At 32.9% G+C, this 13,283-nt stretch overlaps 1 protein-coding gene across 1 annotated transcript in view; it reads right to left on the bottom strand.

Moving 5' to 3' along the window:
• Nucleotides 1-13,283, bottom strand: part of LOC124536186 — a 172,575-nt gene that overhangs the window by 141,052 nt on the left and 18,240 nt on the right. The window lies entirely within an intron of this gene.

Raw genomic sequence — 13,283 nt, 5'->3', positions numbered from 1 at the left:
TACATTGTACTTTTAAACGTTTTTGTAAATTAAATAAACCAATAAATAATAAAAAAAAAGTGAAGAACAAGTGCATTGTTAAATATTTATGAAATATTTACACACAATTAATATTGATTTAATCTCTTTATAAATATTAACAATATATTGACATATAATAGCAATGTTACGCAGCCAAACTAACAATAGTTCACTTAATATAATGTTATGTAACAAACGAATGCTGATAATAGTGACCAAACTTTCATTTCGTATAATACGTTATTGTTTGTGACATTTGATTGTAGCGTAATGCGCAATCCATACCCTTCATTATTATATCGATTCGGCCCCATATGGTCTTGGCCAGTGTATTATGAAACTAATTAAGTTTTACAATGTTCTTATATCTATCGCTGGTATGACTTTATGCGCGCTATGAATATGAGCTGTTTTTATATTATACCAGTAGTCGCCCGCAGCTTTGCTGGCGTTTTAGGATGTGTACACAAAACCTCTTTTGTAGCCCTAAAACAATAACCTTAAAGTGATCAATGATTATCGTCTTTCGACTCAACGATTATCGTCCAAACACTCTAAAAATATTTGTGAAATATTTGTATTAAACATTAACAATGATTAATTTATTTAAGTATACATACGTGTTATATGCACCTCAAAATAACAAACGACTTGACAGAAAGATTTTTACTTTGATATACATATATGACAGTCATAGTGGTTACATGTAAATTATTATATATAATTATTGAATTACCTAGACAGTTTAATAAATTAATCAATTGATCTAGAATAAAATTAATATTTGTGTATTAAAATTGCATATTATAAAAAACAACAAAATTGAGACTTCGTATCGTAATTAACATTTAGACTACTAACAAGTAAATAATACTTTGAATTTTAGAATGCAATTTTATTTAGAAAAATGAACTATGACTACCAAGATATGTATAATACACTATTATTAGTAATATCAGTTAAGATTAAAAATAGCTTAAAAGCTTTTACACTGAATTAGACGCATGCATGGGTTTTCTTAAACAGATTGAAAAACAAATGTTTATCTGTTACTTAAAGAAAATATAATACACAAAAGTTTTGTTACTGATAGTAATAAACTACCAAAGCAATACCGATCTTAAATAAAATTGCCAGCAAATTGTAGAATATAATGGTTGGGTAGTATTTATAATGTCCGAATTTATTACATTCACTGTAACATATACATATATAATTAAGTAAAGAATCGCAACCCACCCAGAGCGCCGCTGCTGTACTCCTGTCGCCTGTCGTCTTCGTTACCTATCTACTCGTCTGCAATTCCCTAATTACTTGACGCTTACTAGCTTATTTACGAAGTCCTTAGGGAAGAGTTAAATAAAATAGTACATAGCTTTACGCAATACGGGCTTTATATAGAAAGGTTTGTTCAAATCTGGTATTTCTTGAGATTACCGCGTTTATATTCCCGAGTTTAATATAGAATAAAAAATATTAGCCAAATATAACGCGGTCATTACATTTAGTTAATGTATTTTAGTTTTTACTTAAATTTATATAAAGAAATGATTTTTAAAACTAATATTAACTTCCCAAATTTGAGTCTCTGTGTTCTTCAAGGCTTTACTAATAAGCATTGAACAGTACAGTACGCCAAAAACATTTCTTATTATTGTTGTGTTCTGATTGAAAGATGAGTTAGTCAGTGTAACCGCTTCTGGAATACAACATATTAGTTAGTGGTAAACTGAATATATGAGAATAGATTATTGATTCATGCCGCACCTTTGGCGATGGCGACCACTTACAATAAGGTGGTCAATTTGGCCGTCTACCAATGTTATAAAAAAGAACAATTCGAGTCTTCTTTAACCTAGTTTATTTGAAGCCCTTCAAGAGGACGTAAGCTATTACAAAAGCAGTAAACGTACTATTACATTTTTTAACTGCCGATACTCGAGATAAGGTTTGAAAGTAAAGCACTGTGTAAACATTTTGATGCACATTTGCACCTTATTTACGGTCGTGTAAAATAAACATGTTAAGCAATTTTGAACCTTAACATTGATGCGGTAAAGAATATGTTTAATTCGATTGATGTTTTAAGACATGTAGTTTAATGTGAGATTTTTTAATATTTCCTAACTAAACATTGCGACATTTCGCTACCGAGAAGTAAACTTTTACGCTTTGCTCCGTTGCACGAAACTAGTTATTGATGTAATCATGGAATTACATTCGCACTTTAAACATGAACATATCGACTATATATAAACAAAAGATATATATGACACTATATGCTATGGAACAGAGGCTTAACTGCGTGATTTTTAACCCAAAATTGCGGATTCAAACCTGGGCAGGCACTCAATTTTCATGGGCTTAATTTAAGTTTGCATGTCTACCCAACATTGGATAACTTCTAGATTGTAGTACTCGTAAAGCCTTTCCTCGAAATGCAGAGATTTAACATCAATGGGTTATTGAGGGGCTTTCAATTTTTTTACATATGTAATTATTTCTTCTAATACTTAGTTTACGGATTAGGTAATATTACAAAAGCACATATGTTACCTCATTCTTAAATATGGTTAGTTCCAAATATAGTGATAATTGAATAGCTATTAATATGCTGAGTAAGATACAAATAATTGCACCGTGTCTAATCGGGTTTTAGATGTATTATTTAAAATAATTTGATTGACATCATCTATAAATATATATATTTAAATGTCATCTTATAATAGAAATTTACTTTAATAAATAATTTCTATGCAACTCAATGCTCTTAATGAGTTTCCCTTTAGGTAAAAGTTTGCACTTACCCAATTTTCTATAATTGGATTATCTTAAATTATTAATATATACACCTAGCTACCTAAACAAAAGTCAGATTACAAAAATACAGCAAAGGTTTATAATAATACATATGTATTACACCTTATATACAGGAAGAAGAACAAAGATAAAAAGAGAAAATCTTGTATTCTGACTAGGAAAGTTGAAAATTTATCTGCTATAATGTATATGTATTAAACATATAAGCCATTCTCTTGAAGCACGATGTTCGTTGATGACAGCCGAATTCAAATCTGTTCCGTAGGTTAAAATACCTAAGCGTACAGATCGCTCGAAGACACTTTGTTTCATATTGTGTAGAGACTAGAGTTATTACTAATCTTTAAGTTACTCGTCTTGTTTTTTTTATAATAATAATATTTGAAGGCTCAAAAACATTTGTACTTAATCATTCAAATTTTATATAACAATTTATCAAAATTTAATTTAATACATGGACCACGAGATCACGCTGTAGATAACAGAAGGACCAAGGAGAAATTCTAGTTACAGGTCGATAGTTCACATAGGGTCGAATTGATTTTGTGATTGAATGCTGTTTGAGCTAATATTTTTGAAATAGAGCAAAGTGAGAGGAACAGCTAATACTATAACAGGACTTTGCTTTACTATAAATATGAATAATTTATATTAAGGATATTTTCCAATTTTGGAATGATTTTAAATACTATTGTACAGTAAGAAAAAGTTTGTGTTTATATTTCTTGACAAACAACAGTTAATATAACGAATTTTAAGCACGATACGAATTATACGTTTGCTTCCAAACAATCGAATTAAAATTTATTAACGGTTTGATTTTGAGACGCGATAAATATCTTGGTGGCGGTACAGAATAATTATTAATAAGATAAAAAACGCTACTACAAATAAAAAATCATAAAGGATAATTGAAGGTGTATTGATTTTTATAAATATTCATACATATTAGGTTCTGATAAATAAAACTCTAGAGAGACGACACGGCAAGAATTTATCAGTTAATTCGTAATTCAAAATGAGTTCTAAGTTTCCATTCATCAACAAAAACAATGATGAACATGTCAAAATGATTCTGAACTGAAAACAATCAACTCTAGTGATAAATAAAATAAATTAAGAGAGAACAAGAATGATGTGTCGCAGGAGCAATATCTCGTAAATTAGATTCGTCATTGGTGAATTCAGAATATAAAATATTTTAACCAATCAACAATACCAGCAGTAGTAAAATGAGGGAAATATTAAGAAAGCAATCGCGTTAATACATTAATCAAGAGTGCCAGTTTTTTGAGCCGTCATGATTATTCTATTCCGAACATTCCTTCACGGAATCTGTTGTCGTACGAATTTCATTACTGTTCTCTTGTATTTATTTGGTTACGTTTTTTTTTAATATATGTTACAGTTGTTTTTGAAAATTTATGGATTTTTATTTGATTTTATTTTTTCAAACATGATTAAATATTCATTTTACATCACTAAACAAAATTAAAGCTTGTGAATTTATTGTTATAACACTACACTTCAAGAAAGACACTAAGTCTTTAAAAATGAATTCACTGTAAATAGACTCAAATTTTATTTTATTACATATAAAAGATACCTAAAATAATTTACTTCTTAGTTGGCTAATTTTTTATTTTGAATTAAAAAAAACCTTTGTCTAAATCTTTAAGCATTCAATACACCGAAACAATATTACGCAAAAAAAATCGTAATTAATATTAAAACTACAACATATCAATATGTTATAATTAAAACAAACATCTTCAAGAGTATATATGTAGTATCTCAGTGCGCACGCGCGCGCGGAATTTTGAGAGACTTTTATAAAAAGACACCTCGGTACTATTAAAACATAAATTTTCACTTACGATCCATTATCTCAACAGCATTGTTAGTTTATCTACTTGATAAGGCCAGACCAATTAAAAATTTGTTCTAGTGATAAATAAAAGACCACACCGCGGTAGAATTACTGGTCCGCAGTAGCGGTGTAATATTGATGAGCCTGCGGTTCTTTGCTCGTTTTGTTTCATTGATTGCATATAAAAAATGTTCAGAATATTCTACAATCTCTTTAAACGAAATAACAGAAAACTGCTCTTATTTTTTCAGTGTAAAAGCATTCATTATTTATGAGACCCCTTAATACAGGCGAAAACATTAATGATTGCATTGTTTGTGCATATTTAATACTTTAGTTTTGAATATACAAATAAATAATAATTTACATAAAAAATATTGTAACCTAAAATAATCACATAATTACGATATGATGGTGTGAAATTATTACATTTTCGTGAAATAATTGTATCATTATAACTAATGCGTTATTAGTCTAATTTAACTACTAATTATGCTATAATTTGCTAATAAATGGTAATGTGAATTAGAAATTGACTGTTGTACTAAGTTTTAATAATTTTGATATTTGTAACAATAATGTTTTCCATATGTAAAAATGTTTAAAACGAAATTCTTTCACGCAGCTTACTGGCAAGTGAATTAGCTGAAAGAAGAAAGGGACTCTCCTCTCTTTGTCTCTTTCTATTTGTTGTTTGTCTCTTTCTATGTCTTGTTTAAGAAATTGTAATAGTATCGTGTTTGTTATTTAAAAATATTATTGGCTATTGTTTTAATTTTGTTATCTGTTATATTGTACATTATAGGTTTATAGTGAAAGCAACTTTGATCAAATCGGATATGCCGCGACACCTCTTGCTTATTTCTTATGACAATTATAAATAATGAGTTATGTATTTGCTTGTTCAAGCATTTTATATGAAACTACCGCCCGACTTTATAGAAAAGTTTTTTGTTAAAATTACTCAAAAAATGTTAAATATTTTATTAATATAAAAAAAATAGAAAATGGATAAATATATAACCAATTTCTTAGCCAATATAAAAAGAAATACGATGATTCAGCTATAAGTTTTGCACTATAAGCCACGATTTGCAATAATATTAGACGGGCCTTTAATATACCATGGTAATCAATCCTTACTATTAAACACCAACTTTTTTAAAGGTAAAACGTTTTATGGTGGCTAAAAAGTGGACAAATGTAAACATGGAAATCAAAGAGAATTCTATTTATGAATTACTTATTGAGGACGAAATGGGAAATTAGACTGTCCAATGGAAAATAAGCTACCAAGCTAACATGGCTTATATATTATTATATGAAGTAAAATTGTCGCGAAATTGATAATTTAGCAAGCTGGAATGAAAATCTGTGACTAGTCGGTCACGTATTTCAAAAGCTAGTCTTCTCTAGAATAGTGACTCCAATAAACATAATGTAGTGCGCCTTTCAGCAAGGCGGAATTTTTTTTTTTTGTTTTTATGTAATAGGTTGGCGGACGAGCTTATGGGCCACCTGATGGTAAGTGGTCACCATCACCCACAGACAAGGACGCTGTAAGAAATATTAACTATTCCTTACATCGTCAATGTGCCACCAACCTTGGGAGCTAAGACGTTATGTCCCTTGTGCCTGTAGTTACACTGGGTCACTCACCCTTCAAACCGGAACACAACAATACTGAGTGCTGTTATTTGGTGGTAGAATAACTGGTGAGTGAGTGGTACCTACCTAGACGAGCTTGCACAGAACCCTACCACCAAGTAATGCGGAATGAAGGAAGCGGTGAAACTCAACTGGAGGCAGAAGTTGGAGAAGTGAACATTTCAGTGCGACGTTTATTAACATCAGAGAGCTGTATTCATAAGCAGTCCTTCTATCACTCAGAAATAGAAGAATAAGGAGAATGTGAATACATTTTTGTATAAAGATAGTCCTTAAAACGCAGAGTCATCATCACTTTTACTTTCAAAAAGCACAGACGTAAAACCTGTGATCTAAAAATGAAAACGTAATTTAAATAAATTTAAATGTATACAAAGCATGTTACCAGTATTTTAATATGCATGTAAATAGTGAATGAGAATATACTTATTATAATTTCCCAATAAATCACCATTTCGGTGGGTGGTACCCACGCGGTTATCAAACGTGGCCTATTTACAAAATAAGGAAGCACCATTACAACGCACACAGTCTATTGTGTCTACTTACGATTCTGTATTACCTAATGAAATTATGTAGGTATTTAAACCCATGTCAAGCGTCGTATCTAAGTTTTGTAATCATATTTCTACGAGCAGTTGTAAGTGGACATCGAAGCAGAAAACCTTTTTGTAGTACGCTGATAGTAGTAAGTTTATATGAATTCACGATACAAACTACTCTAAGAAGTAGAATTGTAACAATCAACGGCTATCAATCTAGCTAATTATAGACAAACACTCACTATGTGAAACACCCATATAGAATTAATATTTATCATGGGTACTATGTTTAAATGTATCTTTGAATCCTATATTTACAAATTTATATTTAATTTAAAGCTACCACCGATCCAGAATGTAGATTCTACCGAGAAAAACGGTTTAAAATCATTAAGTTTATGTCTAACAGGATATTAACATCAACTCCCAAACATTGTATCATAGACTTATGTTTTCGAAGGCTCCAGTCGACGATAAATAACTTTAATTTTATCTGGAACATGTCAATTCGATTTGAACACGTTTTACCCCGAGCTAAACATGGATAAAGTCGTATTTGTGTGTTTATTGCGATACAAGAGACCCCCTATTTCTGATATGTAGGCGTTGTAAGCGTGGTAAATATTGGTAATGTTGATAAATAAATCCATTCGTTAATGCAATCGTGTCAAAACAAGATATTTACAAGACAGTTCAAATGCGCAGCTTTGTTACTTTAGAGAGTTTTTAAAAGGATTTGTCAAGCTCGAATTGGTCGTAGATATTCCATTTATCGGTTATTCCACTGTCATCAGCGATATTTTGTATACATTTTATTGCTGGTATGTTAAAATCTGAAGGGAAAACCAGTGTTGTTACAGTCACAACTATAAAACTTTAAATCCCATGGCAAGATAGGTGACGACTTTCCATCGATGCTAGGGAAGGTATTGGATCATGTAGGAAAACTTTCTAGTACTATTTGAGAACACACTTGATAAAAATAAATGTATGCTTTCATAGATAGCTTACCGAATAAATTTCTGAAGAAATACAAGGAATGTTATTTTAAAGTAATATTTTATTTACATATTTTGTAGAGTTACTATTTAGTTATTCCAAATGTTAACTGATATGTCATTGAAATCATTTTTTTATGCAACAACATTTATTGATATCATTGAGCAAATAAATATCGAGATAAAATAGTTCGCGCTCATGCGATGCCTCCCTACCAAAGGCACCGCCGAGTTTTGTTTTATTGTAAATTTATTCTCACACAATAATCTTATTGTCTAATTTCATATCCTAGTATTTCGTCTATTATCTCGTTAACAGATACTGACTGACGTTTCATCGATAACTCGTGTGATGAGATCTATGAAGTTCACACAAAAAAATAATTGAGTAATTAAATGTATGTGTTTTGTAATTAAGTCTGTGATTTCGACCGTCGCTGTCTGCTTCAGCGGTTAATATCGATTATTTGCTGTAATAGCCTTGTCTGTTTTTTGTTCGTAGATAAAATATATCTAGTTGTTATTACTTAATTGGATGTCGTTAGGTATAATTATTATTATTGTTTAAAACCGCCTGGTTAACAACCTTAGACATTTTAATTTTATTTTAGATGTGATACGTAAGGCTTGTTTTTTAAATTATAGTGGTAATGAAAATTAACTTGCTAAAATTAGACAGATATTATAGTATTATAGGTAACTATTTTTTGTACTTTTTATAATATCGTCAAACTTATTCACTCGATATATTTGATGTGATTTTACCCCAATTCCACAAAATGATTCCATTTAATTGTGTATGTCGGCGCGGAGCCACGAATTTAAGAAAAACACGTGTCCAGAAATGATTATTTTAATAATTTAAAACTGTTTCATTGTTAAATGAATAATTTTTAGTGAATTTTGAAATGTTAAATTACTCTGAAATATTTTAATGTTTGTAAACAACTGTTATCTTGAGTGAATAAGTCTACCCACCTATTTTTGTTATAAAAGATCAAGCGACCGCCGGTTTCGACAGACTTGGTCGAGCCGTCGGAGCGAACGGACCGTCTCATATTGGAATAAATCAGAGAGGATTATTTCCTGAGTTTTATTTCATACCACCGAAGATGGTTAAAGATCGAAACTCTGACACTCGTGACGTCAGCTATGCTGACGTCATGTTTTTTAAAAACGCGCTCGGGCATGCCTACTCCGTTATCAGAAGTGGGATCGGAACAAGCTCCGATCTCTGCCACGTCCTCATCAGCTTCGGTTCCACCTGTCACATAAGGACAGAACCATATTGAGAAGTGATAAGAAGATCTTCACACTAACTGCCTGGTACATCCGAGCAACTTCGGTGTAATGGGGCCCATCTATGTGGGAGGACCGCAAGCCATGGATCTAATAAATCAATCTTCAGCTCCAAGGCTGACTAGTGCGGGAATACCCACTTCGTCAACACTTAAGGTGGCTACAATCAAGAAAAATGCGCTTCAAGGACATACGCAGTTGCCATGCTGTTTATATGTGTGGAACATCTAAACGGATCGCAGGCGCGATACGAGCAAAGCTTCATCTTAATTGAAAAATCAACAAGTGACCATGTGGATCACGAAGAACATGGATATCACGGGGAAATGAGACACTAAGATAAACAACACGTCAGGAAACAGCCGAGCAAATGGCTAAGTGGAAAAAGTTATTACTACCCTCAAAAACGAGTTAAGAATAGTTCTTGATTATTATCAAGAACTACGAGACTGAACAGTGCATCTAGTATATGGAGTTGCACCACTCTCTTATTACACTAAGAAAACATCGCATACCACCTGAACTTCTTAAACCTGATCGACATTAATAACCAGAGGACTTTGCAGCACTAACAACACAACAACAGCAACGAGTGACTCTTGTGCGGAATAAAACAGTCGTCTCTTCTATTCTCAGAAAACTAAAATTAAACTAATTTCAGCATAAAGATTAAAGAGTAGAGTAACCAGTAGTAGTAGAGTAACCACCATTACTTGATGTGATTAATTAATTGTGTCTTTCGAGATTTACAGGTTTCATAAGAACACATCGCATCGCATCGCGAAGGTGGTCGGCAGAGGGCGGTCGTGATCAGCTTCGTCGTGCACCGCAGCCGGGCGATCAAGAAATGCGACTGGTGCAGAGCACGCACCATCCCGCAGAATGGCACTAATAACACAACTACAGCAACGAATGACTTTTGTTCGAAATATTATAACAGTCATCTTTTCTATTCTCAGAAAACTAAAATTAATTATTTTCAACATAAAGATTAAGAGTCCACATAACCACTATTACTTCATATGACTAATTAAGTGTGCCTTTCGAGATTTACAGGTTTCATAAAAATTACGACAGCGGAGAAGGTGGTCGACAGAGGGCGCTCGTGATCAGCTTCGCCGAGCACCACAACCAGAAACGCGACCGGTGCAGAGCGCGCACCGTCCCGCAGAATGGCCGTGACAGTTGGAGTTGCCGTCCATATCACGAGCTGGTCAGTCAGTCCGAGTGGTCAACATCGACGAGAACTAATCATCGCATAAAACTGTGAGACAAAATTTACTTATCTTACCTCTTATAATCTAAAAAGAAAAAGCTTAAAATCTAAAAAGAAAAATAAATAAAAAAGAGAGCAATAACAAAAAAAAAAAAATTTGAATATTAATTACCATTGAGATTCCTCATGCAACCATAACTAGACACGTACACTCTGGTTTGAGAGTGATACCTCTGAGCTAACCACGTGTTACCCTCGTACTACTCACGGATCCTTGATGTATCCAAAAGTGAACCATGAGATACCGTTGGGAGGCGTTGTGGAGCCGTGGTAGCCATTTATATACCGTAATCTGGAGAGTGATACCTCTGAGCTAACCACGTGTTACCCTCGAGCTACCCGCGGATCCTTGATGTATCCACAGAGAACCATGAGATACCGTAGGGAGACCTTGTGGACCGTGGTTAGACATGTATACACCACAGATCTACGAGAACCTTTGGTAGCCATTTACGTACCGTAATCTGGAGAGTGATACCTCTGAGCTAACCACGTGTTACCCTCGAGCTACCCGCGGATCCTTGATGTATCCACAGAGAACCATGAGATACCGTAGGGAGACCTTGTGGACCGTGGTATAGACATGTATACACCACAGATCTACGAGAAACTTTAACAGTTATTATGACACAGTTATGAGCATAGTATGCGTAAAATCTGCCCATATTTATTATAATAAAGGTGCATGAGAGATTTCTTTGTGTACTGTTTTACAAAACAATTATCAAAGGTCAACATGATGTGTTGCTTACAGATACCTGCTTCAAAAATGTTTTTTGATTCGCAGATTTCCAATCGCACAACTTAGGCAGGTGCAGAGCGCGCACCGCCTGTCAGAATGGCCGTGTCGGCGCGGAGCCACGAATTTAAGAAAAACACGTGTCCAGAAATGATTATTTTAATAATTTAAAACTGTTTCATTGTTAAATGAATAATTTTTAGTGAATTTTGAAATGTTAAATTACTCTGAAATATTTTAATGTTTGTAAACAACTGTTATCTTGAGTGAATAAGTCTACCCACCTATTTTTGTTATAAAAGATCAAGCGACCGCCGGTTTCGACAGACTTGGTCGAGCCGTCGGAGCGAACGGACCGTCTCATATTGGAATAAATCAGAGAGGATTATTTCCTGAGTTTTATTTCATACCACCGAAGATGGTTAAAGATCGAAACTCTGACACTCGTGACGTCAGCTATGCTGACGTCATGTTTTTTAAAAACGGGCTCGGACATGCCTACTCCGTTATGTATAATATTTTCATATTAAAACAAATCATATATAAACAGTCGAACTTTTTGGTCGTTCGTATGATTTTAGGGTGCTAACGTTATTTAATATGACTATCTTAAAAAAATGTAACAAATTTAGAAACTACAAAATCGCTACGTCGTCTTTAAAATATATCTATCGTCTTTAAAATACCTACAGGAATTCCGCGATATATGTCTTTCTTGTATAGAAAAGTAACCAATTGCATTATTAAAAATAATTTATGCTAAAAAAATAAACGATGACCCTAATTTAAAATTGTCACAAATACTCAGGAACATTTATTAATTTTCGGTTTAAAAAATCTTAAAAAAAAAGAAAGTATATTTTCCAATTCGAACTTTCTTTATTTTTAAAAATATATACCAATCAAAATAAATAAGCATGTATGTATATAATATTTTACGCCAAACAGCGCCATCTATGTAGATATTCACAAACTATTTCGTTAAGTAAGCTAACAACACAATATTATGAATGTGTTGAATAACGTGTTTCCACAAATGGCCGTTCACTACAAGCGGCGCTCTAATATAAGAAGCCTTTAGCTTAGAGTGTATTATTACAACGAAGGATTAACAATTATAAATCAGAAAGTGAAGACGTTACATTGTCTATTTAGGTGTTTATTGCGAATTCAAGTTTGACATACAGATATCTCTGTATAGCAATTTATGTAATTATTGTCACTGCAAAGTCTTAGTACCTAATACCAAAGATTACGACTTCATAGGTTGGCAGGTTAGGGTAGAAAATATTTTACGATTTTTCTTTAAAATTTTCTTGTAACAGCGCGTTCTTGGGTGGTTACTCTCGCTTACTCGGTAAGTGCATTAAGCCACTCCTCACTAACTCTCTCCGGTAATTTTGGAGTAAGAGATTTGGAAGCGCACTTCTGCCTTTGCACATATACGTATTTTATTTAAAATTAATAAAATCGGATGACCAATTTAGTCTGACCTGACCTGATGGTAAGTGGTCACCACTATTACACTCATAAATATTGACGCAGTAAAAATGTTTACCATTGCTCGCGATTCCTCCTCCATTGCACCAGCAACCTTGGGAACTAATTTGGTACGACTCGTGTGGCGGTCACCACCTACTCTTTAAGATAGATATATAAGACATACTGTTTATAATAAATAGTGTTGCACAAATTAAATGTTTCATGCTATCAAACGAGAATGTCCCTGCCAATTATCAAAATTATGCCAAACAGTTACTATTCTCGATATTATTTTAATATACAATACTTGCAACGTTTACAGAAAAATCCATAACTAAAGTCCCTTAATTTATAAGGCTCTTTAGCCGTAGATTAAAATTATATCGCTTGTCGGCCTGACAACATTCTAGGCTGGATTTGCAGACCGCATACTTAAATCTTATCTTACGAAAGCTTGTTCCTTTCTGTGGAGAATTTATAGGCAACGAAGCCGGAAAGTAGGTTAAATGACTAAGTGAGAACTATTTAATGGGCATAAAATGTAAGGCAGCTATCCATTGTAATGATC

The sequence above is a fragment of the Vanessa cardui genome, chromosome 1, assembly GCF_905220365.1.
Source record: "Vanessa cardui chromosome 1, ilVanCard2.1, whole genome shotgun sequence".
Taxonomy (NCBI): domain Eukaryota; kingdom Metazoa; phylum Arthropoda; class Insecta; order Lepidoptera; family Nymphalidae; genus Vanessa; species Vanessa cardui.
This window is presented reverse-complemented; position numbering and strand designations above follow the sequence as displayed.